The 16,264-nt window shown below is 44.8% G+C and overlaps 1 long non-coding RNA gene across 1 annotated transcript in view; it reads left to right on the forward strand.

Annotated features, from left to right (window-relative positions):
* The first annotated feature begins 2,020 nt into the window (after positions 1-2,020).
* LOC130361283 (uncharacterized) overlaps positions 2,021-16,264 on the forward strand; it is a 38,200-nt gene continuing 23,956 nt past the window's right edge. The window contains exon 1 of the long non-coding RNA XR_008890944.1: positions 2,021-2,324. This is a non-coding gene — a long non-coding RNA (uncharacterized LOC130361283). The remainder of the gene's footprint in view (positions 2,325-16,264) is intronic.

Consider the following 16,264-nt stretch of genomic DNA (forward strand, 5'->3'; position numbering starts at 1 on the left):
GCTCTGCTGGCGCACTACAGGGCTCAGAAGAGAAGGAGCGACATTGGGCTTTTGGAGTGGTGCCAGAAAAGTGAATCCCCCCACATGTGCCCCCATTTTGAAAACGACACCCCTCACTGAATGTAACAAGGGGTGCAGTGAGCATTTACTATCCCCCCCCCCCCCCCCCCCCCCCTGGCGTTTTACAGATCTTTGGAACAGTGGGCTATGCAAATAAAAAATAACAATTTTCATTTTCACGAACAACTGTTCTGGAAGACCTGGACGAAGCACTATCCACTGGGCTAGGTGTTGCTAATTAACCATGCACATCACTTCTATCACGGTTTTATTAGATTTCATGCTGTACTGGGATCCATTCCATTAAATTATGTTCATCCTATATTATTAAATGGTACTACTCTAACTACCCATTACTACTTATGATTAATGGGTGTCACACTTTGCACATATTTCCGGTGAGTCTTCCTGTGACGAGAGAGGGGAGGACTACGGGATCTAGTAAGGAAAAATCCTATTCTTCGCTGCAGAGTTATAGGTATGACTATAAAATACTTTAAAATTGCTTATGTGATGTTTTTATTTTTCAAGATGACCTATAATGATCTACCGGATATGTCTATAATATCCGCAACATCCAAAGACATTATTCTGCAAATTAATATTTCTACATACAGCTGAGTGATTGCTTTAGTAATATTTATATAACTGTGTTATATATGTTATGTATTGTTCCTTGGCCACGTGGTTTTCTTTGGCCAATCTTTCCTTTGTTGTAAATTTCTCAAAAAAAGAAATCCAATAAAAATTATTTCAACCAAAAAATCTGTCAGACACCGGTGAGGTGTAAATGCTCAATGTACCCCTTATTACATTCCGTGAGGGGTGTAGTTTTCTATAATTTGGGGTCACATGTGGGGGGTTCACTGTTCTAGCAGCATGGGGGCTTTGTAAACACACATGGCTTTTAATTCCAGCCAAATTCTCTCTCCAAAAAACAAATTTAGCTTCTTCTCTTCTGAGTCCTGTAGTGCACCAGCAGAGCACTTTACATCCATATATGGGGTATTTTCTTACTCAGAAGAAATGGGGTTAAAAATTTTGGGTGGCTTTTTCTCCTACTACCCTTTGTGAAAATGAAAAATTTGGGTCAACACCAATATTTTAGTGAAAAAAATTAAATTTCTAATTTTCACATCCAACTTTAACAAAAATTCGTCAAACACCTGTGGGGTATTAAGGCTTAATGTACCCCTTATTACCTTCCTTGAGGGGTGTAGTTTCCAAAATGGGGTCACATGGGGTGTTTTTTTTTTTTTTTTGTCAGAACCGCTGTAACTCCTGTGCAAATCACCAATTTAGGCCTCAAATGTACATGGTGTGTTCTCACTCCTGAGTCCTGTTGAGCGCCCGCAGAGCACTTTACTTCCATATATGGGGTATTTCCGTACTCAGGAGAAATTGTGTTTTATTTATTTATTCTTCTCCTTTTACCTCTTGTGAAAATGAAAAGTATGGGGCATCACCAGCATGTTAGTGTAAAAAATTAAATTTTTTAACACTAACATGCTGGTGTACCTCCCAACTTTTCCTTTTCATAAGGGTAAAAGTAGAAAAAGACCCCCCAAATTTTTTTTTTAATAAAGGTGTAATGAAGTATTTTGGAAATCCAGTCAACTGCTAAAAATGATATCTGATGTGATGATATGTTATAGTGATTTCTCTGATAAAACATATGTATAAGAAATTAATAAATAATAATAAATCAATTAAAAAGTGAGTGAAAAGTAATAAAACATTACTATAGATAGTGGGATAACCTCCTTAAAGGGTTACTCCAGCAAAGAGCATTTTTTATATGCTGTATTAAAAAAATGCAAGTGCTCATCGCCTCCGGTGCGGGCTGCTTCCTGGTTCTGGGGCCCAAAACATCACAGGGCAGCTCAGCGAATTGCTGTCCACAGCGGTGTCCCACCTCAGCCAATGATTGGCTGAGCGGCAATGTGGCTTATTGATCCCTGGCCTTCATCCTGATGCTGGGGCTCAATACGTCACATTGCCGCTCTGCCAATCACAGGGCAAAGAAGAAACGTCCTTTTTTATTTTACTGTGGTCTGTGGTTGTTCACCTCCGCTATCCGGCATAGCACTATTAGCATACCCATTCTTTCCTAGGCTTCTTTAGGATTCTATTATCATTTGGAATTCATGGCCATCTCTGAAACATCGGTTCGGGATGCAGGCGGCAGCCGGATACTCCAGAGACCATCATATATTGATATATATGCAACTATAAGTGTTCAGCCCTGAACTCAGCACCATAAGGTGAGCAGCATTCTTAAAGGGGTACTCTGGTGGCTAAATGTGTTTTTTCAGTTTCTACTTACCCTTGCAGGTGAGTTTTCTTGTTATCTCTGGTCTCATGCTTGCTCTTTGTTTGTCTTTCTCTTCCTTTCTTTGCACAAGTGTGTCCATGTAGTGTAGCATCTATTTCCGTTTTGCGTTTATTTTTGAAACTACAGCTCCCAGCATGCCTCTTTCAGTGCCCTGCCCAACTTGTTTTGCGTTACCACCCAGCCCGGTTTGTGGCCGGCTTTCCCCCCCCCCCCCCCCTTTAGCACTCCCTTTCCCCGCCCTGCTCATTAGTATACTCACCCCACAGTCCCCACATCAAGCCAGCTCCTTACATGACGCGGGCGGTGATACGCTGATGGCTCTGTGACGTTCCCGTCCCCAGGAAGCAGCATGGGGATCGCAGCAGAGGACCGTGAGACAGTTACCGTAGCAACGGGGGAAGGTAGGAAGGTGAGTTAAAGTTTATTTTGTTGATTTTTGCAACCCAAGCACAGGAATATGTAAAATTCATCAGTACAGATGTCCTTTAACTGTGAGCCACAGCAGCGCTGTACATTCTCCCCACGCGCACTCACAAATCATTAATTCGCCAACGTGGGGAGAATGTACAACTGTGGCTCACAGTTAACCCTTGCGGGGACATCACTTTGTGGGGGGGGGGGGGCAGGAAGCAGAGCAGCTACCCGCGGGTCACATATGATTAGTTCCTCAATGTAGGGACAGCGCACTGCGGCTGACCATTCATTCCCTGATGTGGGGACTGCGGGGTGAGAAGCTGACAGTGCGGCCACGGGGGGAATCATGATGTCACGATGCCGGCTGGCAGGTAGTGGATCCTCTGTGCCAGAGAGGGATTGGCGAGGACCGCGCTAGTGGACCGGTTCTAAGTCACTACTGGTTTTCACCAGAGCCCGCCGCAAAGCGGGATGGTCTTGCTGCGGCGGTAGTGACCAGGTCGTATCCACTAGCAACGGGTCACCTCTCTGACTGCTGATGATAGGCGAGGTACAAGGGAGTAGACAGAAGCAAGGTCGGACGTAGCAGAAGGTCGGGGGCAGGCGGCAAGGTTCGTAGTCAGGGTGGATAGCAGAAGTTCTGGTACACAGGCTTTAGACACACAATACGCTTTCACTAGGCACAAGGGCAACAAGATCCGGCAAGGGAGTGCATGGGAGGAGGTCAGATATAGTCAGGGACCAGGTGGAAGCCAATTAAACTAATTGGGCCAGGCACCAATCATTGGTGCACTGGCCCTTTAAGTCTCAGGGAGCTGGCGCGCGCGCGCCCTAGAGAGCGGAGCCGCGCGCGCCAGCACATGACAGCAGGGGACGGGAACGGGTAAGTGACCTGGGATGCGATTCGCGAGCGGGCGCGTCCCGCTGTGCGAATCGCATCCCCAACGGCCATGACAGTGCAGCGCTCCCGGTCAGCGGGACTGACCGGGGAGCTGCAGGGAGAAAGACGCCGTGAGCGCTCCGGGGAGGAGCGGGGACCCGGAGCGCTAGGCGTAACACATGATAGCGCTGCGACTGACATGTTACTAATTCCTCCGCCATGGGGACCGTGCGCACGTCTGGGGAATCATGATAGCTGATTCCCCTGATTTCCCCTGCGGGCGCATGGTCCCCATGGTGGGGGAGGGGTTACATGTCAGCTGCAGCGCTGATACAGGGTATTCAGTACATTGTGAGCCGGGCGCAGGGCTGGCTGACAGCGGGAAGAGACATCCATCCTCCCGCAAAAATTCAATGAATATTCATTACAGGGGTGTGGAAAAGGGGCGAAACCATTGCAGGAGAAAAAAAAACAGCAACACCTGCAGCTCTGACGTCTTGTCCACAGCAGTGAACAAACATGGCCGTGAGTGTGGCCGACAATCAAAAGCAACCAGAAAAACTACTGAACTTCCGTCACAGCAAAGAGGTCAGTAAAAAACAGATATGCTGAGGACAGATGTATAAGATGGGAATTACAAAAGTGCTAAACTCACTACAAACATGCTAGATAACCATAAAACTGTGGTACCGGAGTACCCCTTTAAAGGGGTAGTCCAGTGTTGAAAAACTTATCCCCTATCCTAAGGATAGGGGATAAGTTTGAGATCGCAGGGGGTCCGACCGCTGGGGCCCCCTGCGATTTCTCTGTACGGGGGCCAGGCTCTCTGGCCAGATAGAGGGTGTCGACCCCCGCATGAAGCGGCGGCTGACACGCCCCCTCAATACATCGCTATGGCAGAGCCGGAGATTGCCAAAGGCAGCACTCCGGCTCTGCCATAGAGTTGTATTGAGGGGGCGTGTCGGCCGCCGCTTCGTGCGGGGGTCGACACGCCCCCTTCGCGCGGGCTGTCAGGGCCCCGTACAGGAGATCGCGGGGGGCCCCAGCGGTCGGACCCCCCGTGATCTGCAACTTATCCCCTATCCTTAGGATAGGGGATAAGTTGTTCACCACTTGTTCACTACTGGACTACTCCTTTAAGTTACATTTTGCTATCTTGATATGAGGATTAATGCAAAACCGTAACTACAGCTGTAACTTTAAAGGAGATCTCTGGCTAAAATTAACTTATCCCCTATCCACAGAAAAGGGGATAAGCAATTGATCGCGGGGGGTCCGACTGCTGGGACCCCAGCGATCTCAGTGAGGAGCATGTGCTGCAGCCAGCACGTGCTCCATTCATTTCTATGGGAGCGCTGAAAAGACCCCAGTACAGCACTTGGGCATCATGAGTGCTTCCATAGAAATGAATGGAGCGCGTGCCGTCTACCGGTAGCGCTCTTCACTAAGAGAGCCGTGGTCCCGCCCGGAGATCGCGGGGGGTCCTAGTGGTCGGATTCCTGCAATTAGCTACTTCTTCCCTATTCTGTAGATATGGGATAAGTTGATTTTAGGAGTTCTCTTTTAACTGGTTAACGTTCATTCACCAGTGCCAGCTCGAATAGATTTTCCAAGTCCCTGATTTACCTATTGTGCTGCACAGGAGAATTTCTCATCTATCCAGTTATTCCATCCTTTTATACACTACAGGGAAAATTTATCATGTCTGGAATTTTAGTTTTATTTATAAAAAATTTTGTGCAAATTGCAGGTGGCACAAAAAATTACAGCTTTTATATTTTAGAAAACTAGAGCACCTGCCTGATAAATTTCCTCCTATATATTTCCATTCTATGATTGACAGATCTAATCTGTAACCCCTTTGCTCCAGATTTAAATGACGTAGCTTCTATTAAATCTACAACATAATTTCTGGTACTTCAGCCTTGTCAGCATGGCCACTGCCCCCACCGTCTAGGTGACAGTAGCCGATTGTCCTCCTTGGATTCCGATCTGTCTTCACTTTCTACCCAGAACAATGACCCTGGTAGACGCTGATATGTAATATCAGGTGGAAGCTTAGAAAGAAGTAAAAGCGACAGCAGCGCCAGACATTACGCTGCCGAAACCAACAATTCAGAACACATTCTGCGCAGGATGTTCATTTATGAGAAGCTTCGGAGTAATCCGCTTCATTACCTGCTGCAGGAAATTGATTTGACTCATATAATGTAATATCTGTAGCAAAACTGTCATATCCTTGGGTTTTCACGCTGAAACCACGTCCTGTTTACCAATAAATACATTCTCATTGGTATTTTTCTTCTTCCAGTTATTAATGACATGGATCAAATTACACTTATCTTGCATGTTCGGTAACCCTTTATGGTGGAGAATAGCAAGTGAAGCATGAAAATTAAATAAAAGTGATGCCACAATAGGCAGAATTTCACACAATATACTGTATAGTAAAGAAATGTAACAAACAGCTATTATAAACCATCAAACGCATTATTTTTATCACTCCCTGGGTCTCCACTTCCAGGTCCAGGCCAACACTGCCCAATAGTTTTTTTTTTCTGCTTGAAGGAGTCAGGCCATGCCCCCAAGGCATCTACTAAGTTGCGACTGCCACATGTTCAAAACAATGGCAATGGTGGCATGATGTTGCCAAGGTTTCTGCAATATGCAGACATTGGCCACGGCATGGAGGGGTGGGTTCGCCCACATGTGGCAGTTACAGTCTATGGGACTTCTGGTGATTTACTCCACAAGTTCCGCTCTGCATTATGCACTTCTTGCAAAGCCACACACCTCCCATAGAGCCATACCCCCTTTTACTTTCGACCCTTTTTGTGCGTCAGTCTGTCTTGCAATCCACACCCACTCTTACAAAGACACATGCCTTCAAAGGCACACACCCTTTGATTTTCTACCTACAATCTCTTCGTTACAACTGAGGACAGAATATGAGGGCAGGATATGAGGACGAGATATGATGTTGGGATATAAGGACGAGATATGAGGACGAGATATGAGGATGGGATATGAGGACAGGATATGAAGACGGGATATGAGGTTGGGATATAAGGACGGGATATGAGGACGAGATATGAGGACGGGATATAAGGACAGGGTATGAGGACGAGATATGAGGACGGGGTATGAGGACCGGATATGAGGTCAGAATACGAGGACAACATATGAGGTTGGTGTAAGAACCCGAAGGGTTAATCTGGACTGAGGTCTTTTGTTATTCTGGTTACTGTGGAAACGCCCTGTTCTCTGGATGGCTTTTTACCTGCTTAGCTCCTTATTTAAGCCCTCAGCCTCTCCTGCAAAAGAACTCATACTCCTAGCTAGTTTTTGTATTGTATTTTGAATTTCTGGCATATTTGACCCACAGGCTCCCCTCTCTGACTCCTCTCCTGTTTCTGCGATTTGGCATTTCTGTAATCTTTTGATACTGACTCGGCTTGAGGACCGTGATTTATTGTTTATGTTTGTTTAGTTTATATTTCTGTTAGTGTGTTTGATTCCATACAGTGTCCCGACCTTCATCTGTATTTTTAAGTTTATTTTGTTGACGTTTTACTCCCTGCACTTATTCAGGCAGGGACTGTCACCATGGTTGTGGACCCGTAGCCTAGGGCGGGTACGTAAGTGAGAGTGGGTGAGTTTGGGGCTTCACTCTTCTCTGCCTATACGTGACATTTTCGCAGGCCCACATAACTACATTTGCCTTGCTCCTGCTATGGAAGCTATGTCTGTTTTGGTAGAGCAAATGCAGGGCTTGACTCTGCTGGTTCAGGATTTAGCTGAAAGACTTCAGCAGTGTGAGTCTTCTCTGTCTCAGTCAGCATCAGTTCAGACCTTGACTCTGAGACTGCAAGATCAGGAGCAGTTAGTTCAGAGTTTACTAACTAGAATCTAGGAGTTGGAGTCTGCCAGTACCCAGGTGTCATCTGGTTCTGTCCCAGCTCCTGTTGAGCCGCAAGTTAGTCTCCCGGATCGTTTTTCGGGTAACCGAAAAAAATTTTAAGACCTTCTGTGAAAGTTATACTTTCATCTCAGACCTTACTCTTCTGGTACTGAGGCCCAGAGAGTGGAAATTATTATGTCTCTTCTGCAAGGGGGTCCCCAGGAATGGGTATTTTCCCTTGGTCCCAATGCCCCTGAGTTGACCTTCATGGATTCCCTATTTGCGGGATTGGGGCTCTTGTAAGCAGAACCAGACCTTTCTGCATATGCTGAATCTCAGCTGCGTACATTAAAGCAGAGTCGCAGACCCGTTGAGGAGCATTGTGCAGACTTTAGAAAGTGGTGTGTGGCTTCTCGGTGGAACACCCCAGCTTTGGTTTGTCAGTTTGGACTGGGATTATCCGACACCTTAAAAGACATACTAGTGACTTACCCCTCTCCTGACATCCTTGACCAAGCCATGACATTAGCTGTCCATTTAGATAGACGTCTGCGTGATCGCAAACGGGAGTGTTCATCTTTCTCTAAACCTCCTCTTTTGCTTGATTCTTTTCCTGACTGTAACAACCAACTGTGCCTGAGGTGGAACCCATGCAGATAGGGTCTATTCGTACCCCGGAGGAGCAAATAAGATTTTGCCAACTAAATGGCCTGTGTTTTTACTGTGGGGAGAATACACACTTCATCGCCTCCTGTTTCAAGCATCCGCGCTCAAGTGGTAATCGTGGAGGCCACTTGGGCACACAGGTATGTCCTGCCTCACAGAGAGCTACACCTGGCAAAGTTCTTGTGGGGGGGGGGGCATTGTTTTGCAGCAACCTCTGGCGGATTCCGCTTGTTGTGGCACCATGGGCACTAAAATTGTCGAGAGCACTCATGCGGACTTGTGGTAAGAGGGAAGTAGTGAGATTCTGGAAGATGACTGTGAGGACACCAATGAGTGGTGTGATTTGGAGGATGAGGATACAGATGAGCACATTGATGGTCCATCTGTATCCAAGTCAAGACCTTTTTACTCTTAGGTGGTTAAGGGTCCAGTGGCCCCATATAAAAGGAGGGTGCTGTAAGAACCCGAAGGGTTAATCTGCACCGAGGTCTTTTGTTTTTCTCGTTACTGTGGAAACGCCCTTTTCTCTGGATGGTCCACTGACCTCATTGGTTTTTCACCCACTTATCTCCTTATTTAAACCCTCAGTATGCATCCGGGCCTCACCTGCGAAAGAGCTCATACTCCTAGCTAGCGTTTGTATTGTATCTTGAATTTCTGGCATATTTGACCAACTGGCTTGGCTCTCTAACTCCTTTCCTGCTTCTGCGATTTGGCATTTCTGTAATCTCTTGGTACTGACTCAGCTTGTGTACTGTGACTAAAGGTGTGTGTTTGTTTAGTTTATATTTCTGTTAGTCTGTCTGATTTCATACAGTATCCCGACCTCCGTCTGTAGTGTAAGTTTATTTTGTTGACGTTTTAATCCCTGAACTTATTTAGGCAGGGACAGTCACCATGGTTGTGGACCCATCGCCTAGGGCGGGGACGCAAGTGGGCAGGGCAAGTGGCAGTGGGCGAGTTTAGGGCTTCACTCTTCCCTGCCCATACGTGACAACCGGGGTATGAAGATGAGATATGGGGGGAGATTTATCAAAACCTGTCCAGAGTAAAAGTTGCTGAGTTGCCCATAGCAACCAGATTGCTTCTTTCGTTTTTGAAAAAGTCTCTGAAAAATAAAAAGAGGTGATCTGATTGGTTGCTATGGGCAACTCAGCAACTTTTCCTCTGGACAGGTTTTGATAAATCTCCCCCATGATGTCTGTATATGAGGACAGAATATGAGGAAGGCATATGAGAATGGGATATGAGGACGAGATATGAGGACGAGATATGAGGATGAGATATTTGGACAGGATATGATGTTGGGATTTGAGGACGAAATATGAGGACAAGAGCATCCACCTATGTTGCTTTTCCTCTCCCACAAGGTTTAGGTAGGGGAAAAACAAGGCAATGCAGGGTACTCTGCTAGTTGACTTCTATAGCTTGGAATAGTAAAGCACAGGCACTCATTAACGTCCAACAAACCATGGATATGTTTTTGATAATGCAGTCACTTGGATTTATGGAAGCCTACATAGATAGAGGGGTCACAACTAAATAGTACAGTTATTGGTATGGGTGCCAACTCCAAGACCCCTGATAAAATAAATATTTGACAAAATCAGAGAACATCAAAGCTGAAGAACCTTAAAACCAAGTACGATAACTGGATGCATTGGAAATATTCTACCGTCTTCTCTTAATTTTCCAACAATATTTCTCACTTACCCACTTATATAGATGCTTCTTGCTGAAAATTGCGATGATAGCGAAAGACTTTTCTAAATGGTTTTTGAGAAAATACTTAAATTCCATCTGGGACACAGAGCAGATGTCAAATATATAAAACCTTAAAGGGAAAAAAAAAACAAGGAAATGTGAAGGAATTAGGAGTTTATGCCTAAATGAATAAAATATATTGAATGGAAGGTTACTAAAGTTGAAAGAACATCTGGAATTGCTTTCAATCATTTAGCCTGTAATTCTCTTAATGTGACCATAAATAATCGGGGCAGATTGGATTTCAATCAGGCAAACGTTGCTTCGGTTCGGGTCGTACTGAAAATGAGAGCGATTGTAATGATACGGATACACATTGTGCTCGATATCAGGTAGCAATGTAGCCATCAGAGAGGTCTACAATTGGACATGCCTGGTTACCTTAAAGCCCATGCAAAGGTTATTTTAGAACAGTGGTCTCAAACTGTCACCCTTTAGATGTTGCAAAACTTCAACGCCCAGCAACTCTCCACGCACCTATAGTTCAATGCAATTCTCGGGCTTGGCTGATTGACAGAGCGAAGAGCCATTGGCTCCTCGCCTGTCAATCACTCTTGTGGGCTGCCCACAATATGCAGGTGCCGACAAGAGGCCCGGGCGTCCGTCCTCTGCGCTCCGACACATGAATGATGTCATCATCCTGTTCCGGAGCACAGATCAGAGAAGACAGAAAAGAAGAGGCCATGGACCGTGCTGGAGCCAGGTAAATGTTTTTTTTTTTCATCTATTGTTACTTAAGGGGGCTGCTATTACTATCTAAGGGGGCTGCTGACTATTACTATGTTAGGGGGCTACTGATTCCTACCTATTGGGGCTACTGATAACTACCCAAGGAGGGCTGCTGATTACTACCTATGGGTGCTACTACTATTAATATCTAAGTGGGTTGCTATTAATACCTATTAGGGCTACTGATTACTAGGCCTTAGGCTATGTAATGGACCCCAACATTTTCGATGGCAGCCCAGTGTCAGGAAGCTTGGTCTCATTTGCAGGACATGGGTCTTCCAACAGGATAATGACCAAAAACACACCGTTAAAAACACTGGACTATTGTGAAGTGGCTTCTATGAGCCCTGATCTGAATCCTATTGTTCATCTGTGGAAGGAGCTAAAACATGCCACCTGGCGAAGACACCTTCACACCTCAGATAGCTGGAACAGGATCTTATGAGGAGTGGGCCAAGATAACCGCAGTCTGGAAAAGACACCTTCACGCCTTAGACAGCAGGAACAGGATCTTATGAGGAGTGAGCCAAGATACCTGCAGTCTGGAGAAGACACCTTCATATCTGAGACAGCTGGAGCAGTATCTTATGAAGAGTGGGCCAAGATACCTGCAGTCAGGAGAAGACGCCTTCGCACTTGAGACAGCTGGAGGAGGATCTTATAAGGAGTGGGCCAATATACCTGCAGTCTGGAGAAGACGGCTTCACACTTGAGACAGCTGGAAGAGGATCTTATGAGGAGTGGGCCAACATACCTGCAGTCTAGAGAAGACACCTTCACACTTGAGACATTTGGAGCAGGATCTTATGAGGAGTGAGCCAAGATGTCTGCAGTCTGGAGAAGACACCTTCACACCTGAGACAGCTGGAGCAGGATCTTATGAGGAGTGGGCTAAGATACCTGCAGTCTGGAGAAGACACCTTCACACCTGAGAGAGCTGGAACAGGATCTTATGAGGAGTGGGCCAAGATACCTGCAGTCTGGAGAAGACACCTTCATATCTGAGACAGCTGGAGCAGTATTTTATGAAGAGTGGGGCAAGATACCTGCAGTCTGGAGAAGACGCCATCACACCTGAGACATCTGAAGCAGGATCTTATGAGGAGTGAGCCAAGATGTCTGCAGTCTGGAGAAGACACCTTCACACCTGAGACAGCTGGAGCAGGATCTTATGAGGAGTGGACCAAGATACCTACAGTCTGGAGAAGACACCTTCACACCTAAGACAGCTGGAGCGGTATCTTATGAGGAGGAGGCCAAGATACCTGCAGTCTGGAGAAGACACCTTCACACCTAAGACAGTTGGAGCAGGATCTTATGAGGAGTGGGCCAAGATACCTGCAGTCTGGAGAAGACGCCATCACACCTGAGACATCTGGAGCAGGATCTTATGAGGAGGAGGCCAAGATACCTGCAGTCTGGAGAAGACACCTTCACACCTAAGACAGCTGGAGCAGGATCTTATGAGGAGTGGGCCAAGATACCTGCAGTCTGGAGAAGACGCCATCACACCTGAGACATCTGAAGCAGGATCTTATGAGGAGGAGGCCAAGATACCTGCAGTCTGGAGAAGACACCTTCACACCTAAGAAAGCTGGAGCAGGATCTTATGAGGAGGAGGCCAAGATACCTGCAGTCTGGAGAAGACGCCATCACACCTAAGACAGCTGGAGCAGGATCTTATGAGGAGGAGGCCAAGATACCTGCAGTCTGGAGAAGACACCTTCACACCTAAGAAAGCTGGAGCAGGATCTTATGAGGAGGAGGCCAAGATACCTGCAGTCTGGAGAAGACACCTTCACACCTAAGACAGCTGGAGCAGTATCTTATGAGGAGTGGGCCAAGATACCTGCAGTCAGGAGAAAACGCCATCACACCTGAGACATCTGGAGCAGTATCTTGTGTGGATTGGGCCAAGATAACTGCAGTCTGGAGAAGACACCTTCATACCTGAGACAGCTGGAGCAGTATCTTATGAGGAGTGGGCCAAGATACCTGCAGTCTGGAGAAGACGCCATCACACCTCAGACATCTGGAGCAGTATCTTGTGTGGATTGGGCCAAGATACCTGCAGTCTGGAGAAGACACCTTCATACCTGAGACATCTGGAGCAGGATCTCATGAGGAGTGGGCCAAGATACCTTGAGACAAGTGCAGAAGTCCCATGGAGAGTTACTGGATTGCAGTAACTGCCTCAAAAGGTTGTGCAACAAAATTTGAGGGATCATAATTTTTGTCCAGGACAGTTTCATTATTTTGTTTAACGACAACTCTTCTGATCTTCATCGGATAATTTTCAGTACATTTTTGTTCATTATTATTTTTTATCAGTTTCAAGTTATTTCAGGGAGCATTGTGTTTTTTTTTTGTCTTTAACTGAAGGGCACCACAAATTTTTCACACAAATTTTTTTTTAATTACTTCTCTGCTGGATTTGAGATTTATATTTTGCACCATATGGATACATACAACTTTTTCTTGTGGCTAGACCTGCTCAGGGACATGTAGGCACAAGAACCTTCTTCTCTAATACCGCTTACTGGCTGCACTTACCTTGTAAACATGCAATGATCCATTGTGGTCAAATACTCTAAACTTCCCCATAAATACTTAAAGGGGTACTCGTGACATCATAGCCACGCCCCCTCATGACGTCACACCCTGCCCCCTCAATGCAAGTCTATGGGAGGGGGCGTGACAGCCATCATGCCCCCTCCCATAGACTTGCATCGAGGGGGCGGGGTGTGACGTCATGAGGGGCTATGTCACTAGCTACGTCACGAGCTCCCGGCAATGGCTCCAGTGTTCGGAACAGTATGTTCCAAACACTGAGCAGCTGAGTACCCCTTTAACACAACAAGATCATATCCAAAAAATTAAATCACTCATTAAAGTCTATGAAGCCACGAAATACTTTTAGAAAATCAATGCGAATGTTGAATGAGTAGCGTGAGATACTCCGCCATCCGTTTCTTTGGCCTTCTCAGTATTTTTACAGGCATAAATAGGATTATCGCATTTGAAAAATTGTGTGAAAAATTACATAAATCATTGATCCATATAACAGAGATTTTCTCCCTTTGCTACACGGGTAATGGTTTTCCCTTTTTAGGTAAAATATCCATAATTTGTACGCTCGACCAAAACTTGTGTTACTTTATCTGCTTTATTCTTGGCTCGCGGTGGGTTCCAACATGTGAGTCATAGAGTTGAGAAACCATAGTGAGATGCAATTTCCTCAGCCTGCTTTGAACGGTTTCGGACAATTTCATGTTATGTTACTCAATCCTGTTGTCAATAGCAGTCAACAAACTTAATGATATCCCTAGATGCTTCATACGTTTGGTTGGGGTGTTATACGCCCCCGGTACCCCTCTTGCATGAGCTTTGTCGACACGTGACAGGATCATTGCTGGTTACAAGTCTCCATTTGGGAGAAATTTGCTAAGACCTTTGATGACTGCTCATATATTCCTGAGATCACACCGAAATAAAAGAGCTTTTACTCGTGGGGGTTTAGAACTTTACTAAACAGATGTTTAAGTCTTCTCACTTAACAAGGAGAAATTGTTCCAACACGGATGATAACATCGATGGTAGAACATTTCAGAAGACAAACCTTACCATGACAGATACAGTTGTACTGTACAACCGTGTGAGAATTTTTTCTGGAAATAAATTTTCAAAGGACGCCAAATTATTATTTTTATTGTTTTTTTAAGAAACTTTTTTTTTTTTTATTCCACATTTTCATTTTTATTTGTGTCTCACCTTATTTCAGCCCCATATATATATATTTTATATCATGTGTATATGCATGTATATATATATATATATATATATATATATATATATATATATCTTACAGTGGGGATCAAAAGTTTGGGCACCCCAGGTAAAAATTTGTATTAATGTGCATAAAGAAGCCAAGGAAAGATGGAAAAATCCCCAAAATGCATCAAATTACAGATTAGACATTCTTATAATATGTCAACAAAAGTTAGATTTTATTTCCATCATTTACACTTTCAAAATAACAGAAAACAAAAAATGGCGTCTGCAAAAGTTTGGGCACCCAGCAGAATTTATAGTATGCACTGCCTCCTTTGCAAAGCTGAGACCTGCCAGTGTCATGGATTGTTCTCAATCATCATCTGGGAAGACCAGGTGAAGTCAATCTGAAAGGTTTTAAATGCCCAGACTCATCTGACCTTGTCCCAACAATCAGCACCATGGGTTCTTCTAAGCAGTTGTCTAGAAATCTGAAACTGAAAATAGTTGACGCTCACAAAGCTGGAGAAGGCTATAAGAAGATAGCAAAACGTTTTCAGATGTCAATATCCTCTGTTCGGAATGTAATTAAGAAATGGCAGTCATCAGGAACAGTGGAAGGTAAAACAAGATCTGGAAGACCAAGAAAAATATCAGACAGAACAGCTCGCAGGATTGTGAGAAAAACAATTCAAAACCCACGTTTGACTGCACAATCGCTCCAGAAAGATCTGGCAGACACTGGAGTTGTGGTACACTATTCCACTATAAAGAGATACTTGTACAAATATGGTCTTCATGGAAGAGTCATAAGAAGAAAACCTCTTCTATGTCCTCAGAACAAAAATCACCATTTGAACTTTGCAAATGAACATATAGACAATCCTGATGCATTTTGGAAACAAGTTCTGTGGACCGAAAATTTAACTTTTTGGCCGGAATGAGCAAAGGTACGTTTGGAGAAGAAGGGGAACAAAATTGAATGAAAATAACCTCTGTCCAACTGTTAAGCATGGGGGTGGATCAATCATGCTTTGGCGTTGTATGGCAGCCAGTGGCACAGGGAACATCTCACGAGTAGAAGGAAAAATTGATTCAATAACATTTCAGCAAATTTTGGATGCTAACTTGATGCCATCTGTGAAAAAGCTGAAGTTAAAGAGAGGGTGGCTTCTACAAATGGATAATGATCCTAAACACACCTCGAAATCCACGGGGGATTACATCAAGAAGCGTAAACTGAAGGTTTTGCCATGGCCTTCACAATCTCCTGACCTCAACATAATTGAAAACCTATGGATAGACCTTAAAAGAGCAGTGTGTGACAGACAGCCCAGATATCTCAAAGAACTGGAAGACTTTTGTAAGGAAGAATGGGAAAAGAAACAAGAATTGAAAGATTCTTGGCTGGCTACAAAAAGCGTTTCCAAGCTGTGATACTTGCCAAAGGGGGCAGTACAAGATATTAACTCTGCAGGGTGCCCAAACTTTTGCAGATGCCATTTTTTTGTTTTCTGTTATTATTGAAATAAAATCTAACTTTTGTTGACATATTGGCCCTCATTTACTATTGCAAACCTGACATGTTTTCCCCCTGTGTATATTAAGAGCCAACCACACAGCCATTTTTTTTAACCCCTTAAAGGACTAAGCCCATTTTGGCCTTAAAGGGATTTTCCACCATAAGGTGATTTTAGTATGTACCTGGCAGACAGTAATGGACATGCTTAGGAAGGATCTGCAC

Source organism: Hyla sarda, chromosome 3 (genome assembly GCF_029499605.1).
Source record: "Hyla sarda isolate aHylSar1 chromosome 3, aHylSar1.hap1, whole genome shotgun sequence".
In the NCBI taxonomy this organism is placed as follows: domain Eukaryota; kingdom Metazoa; phylum Chordata; class Amphibia; order Anura; family Hylidae; genus Hyla; species Hyla sarda.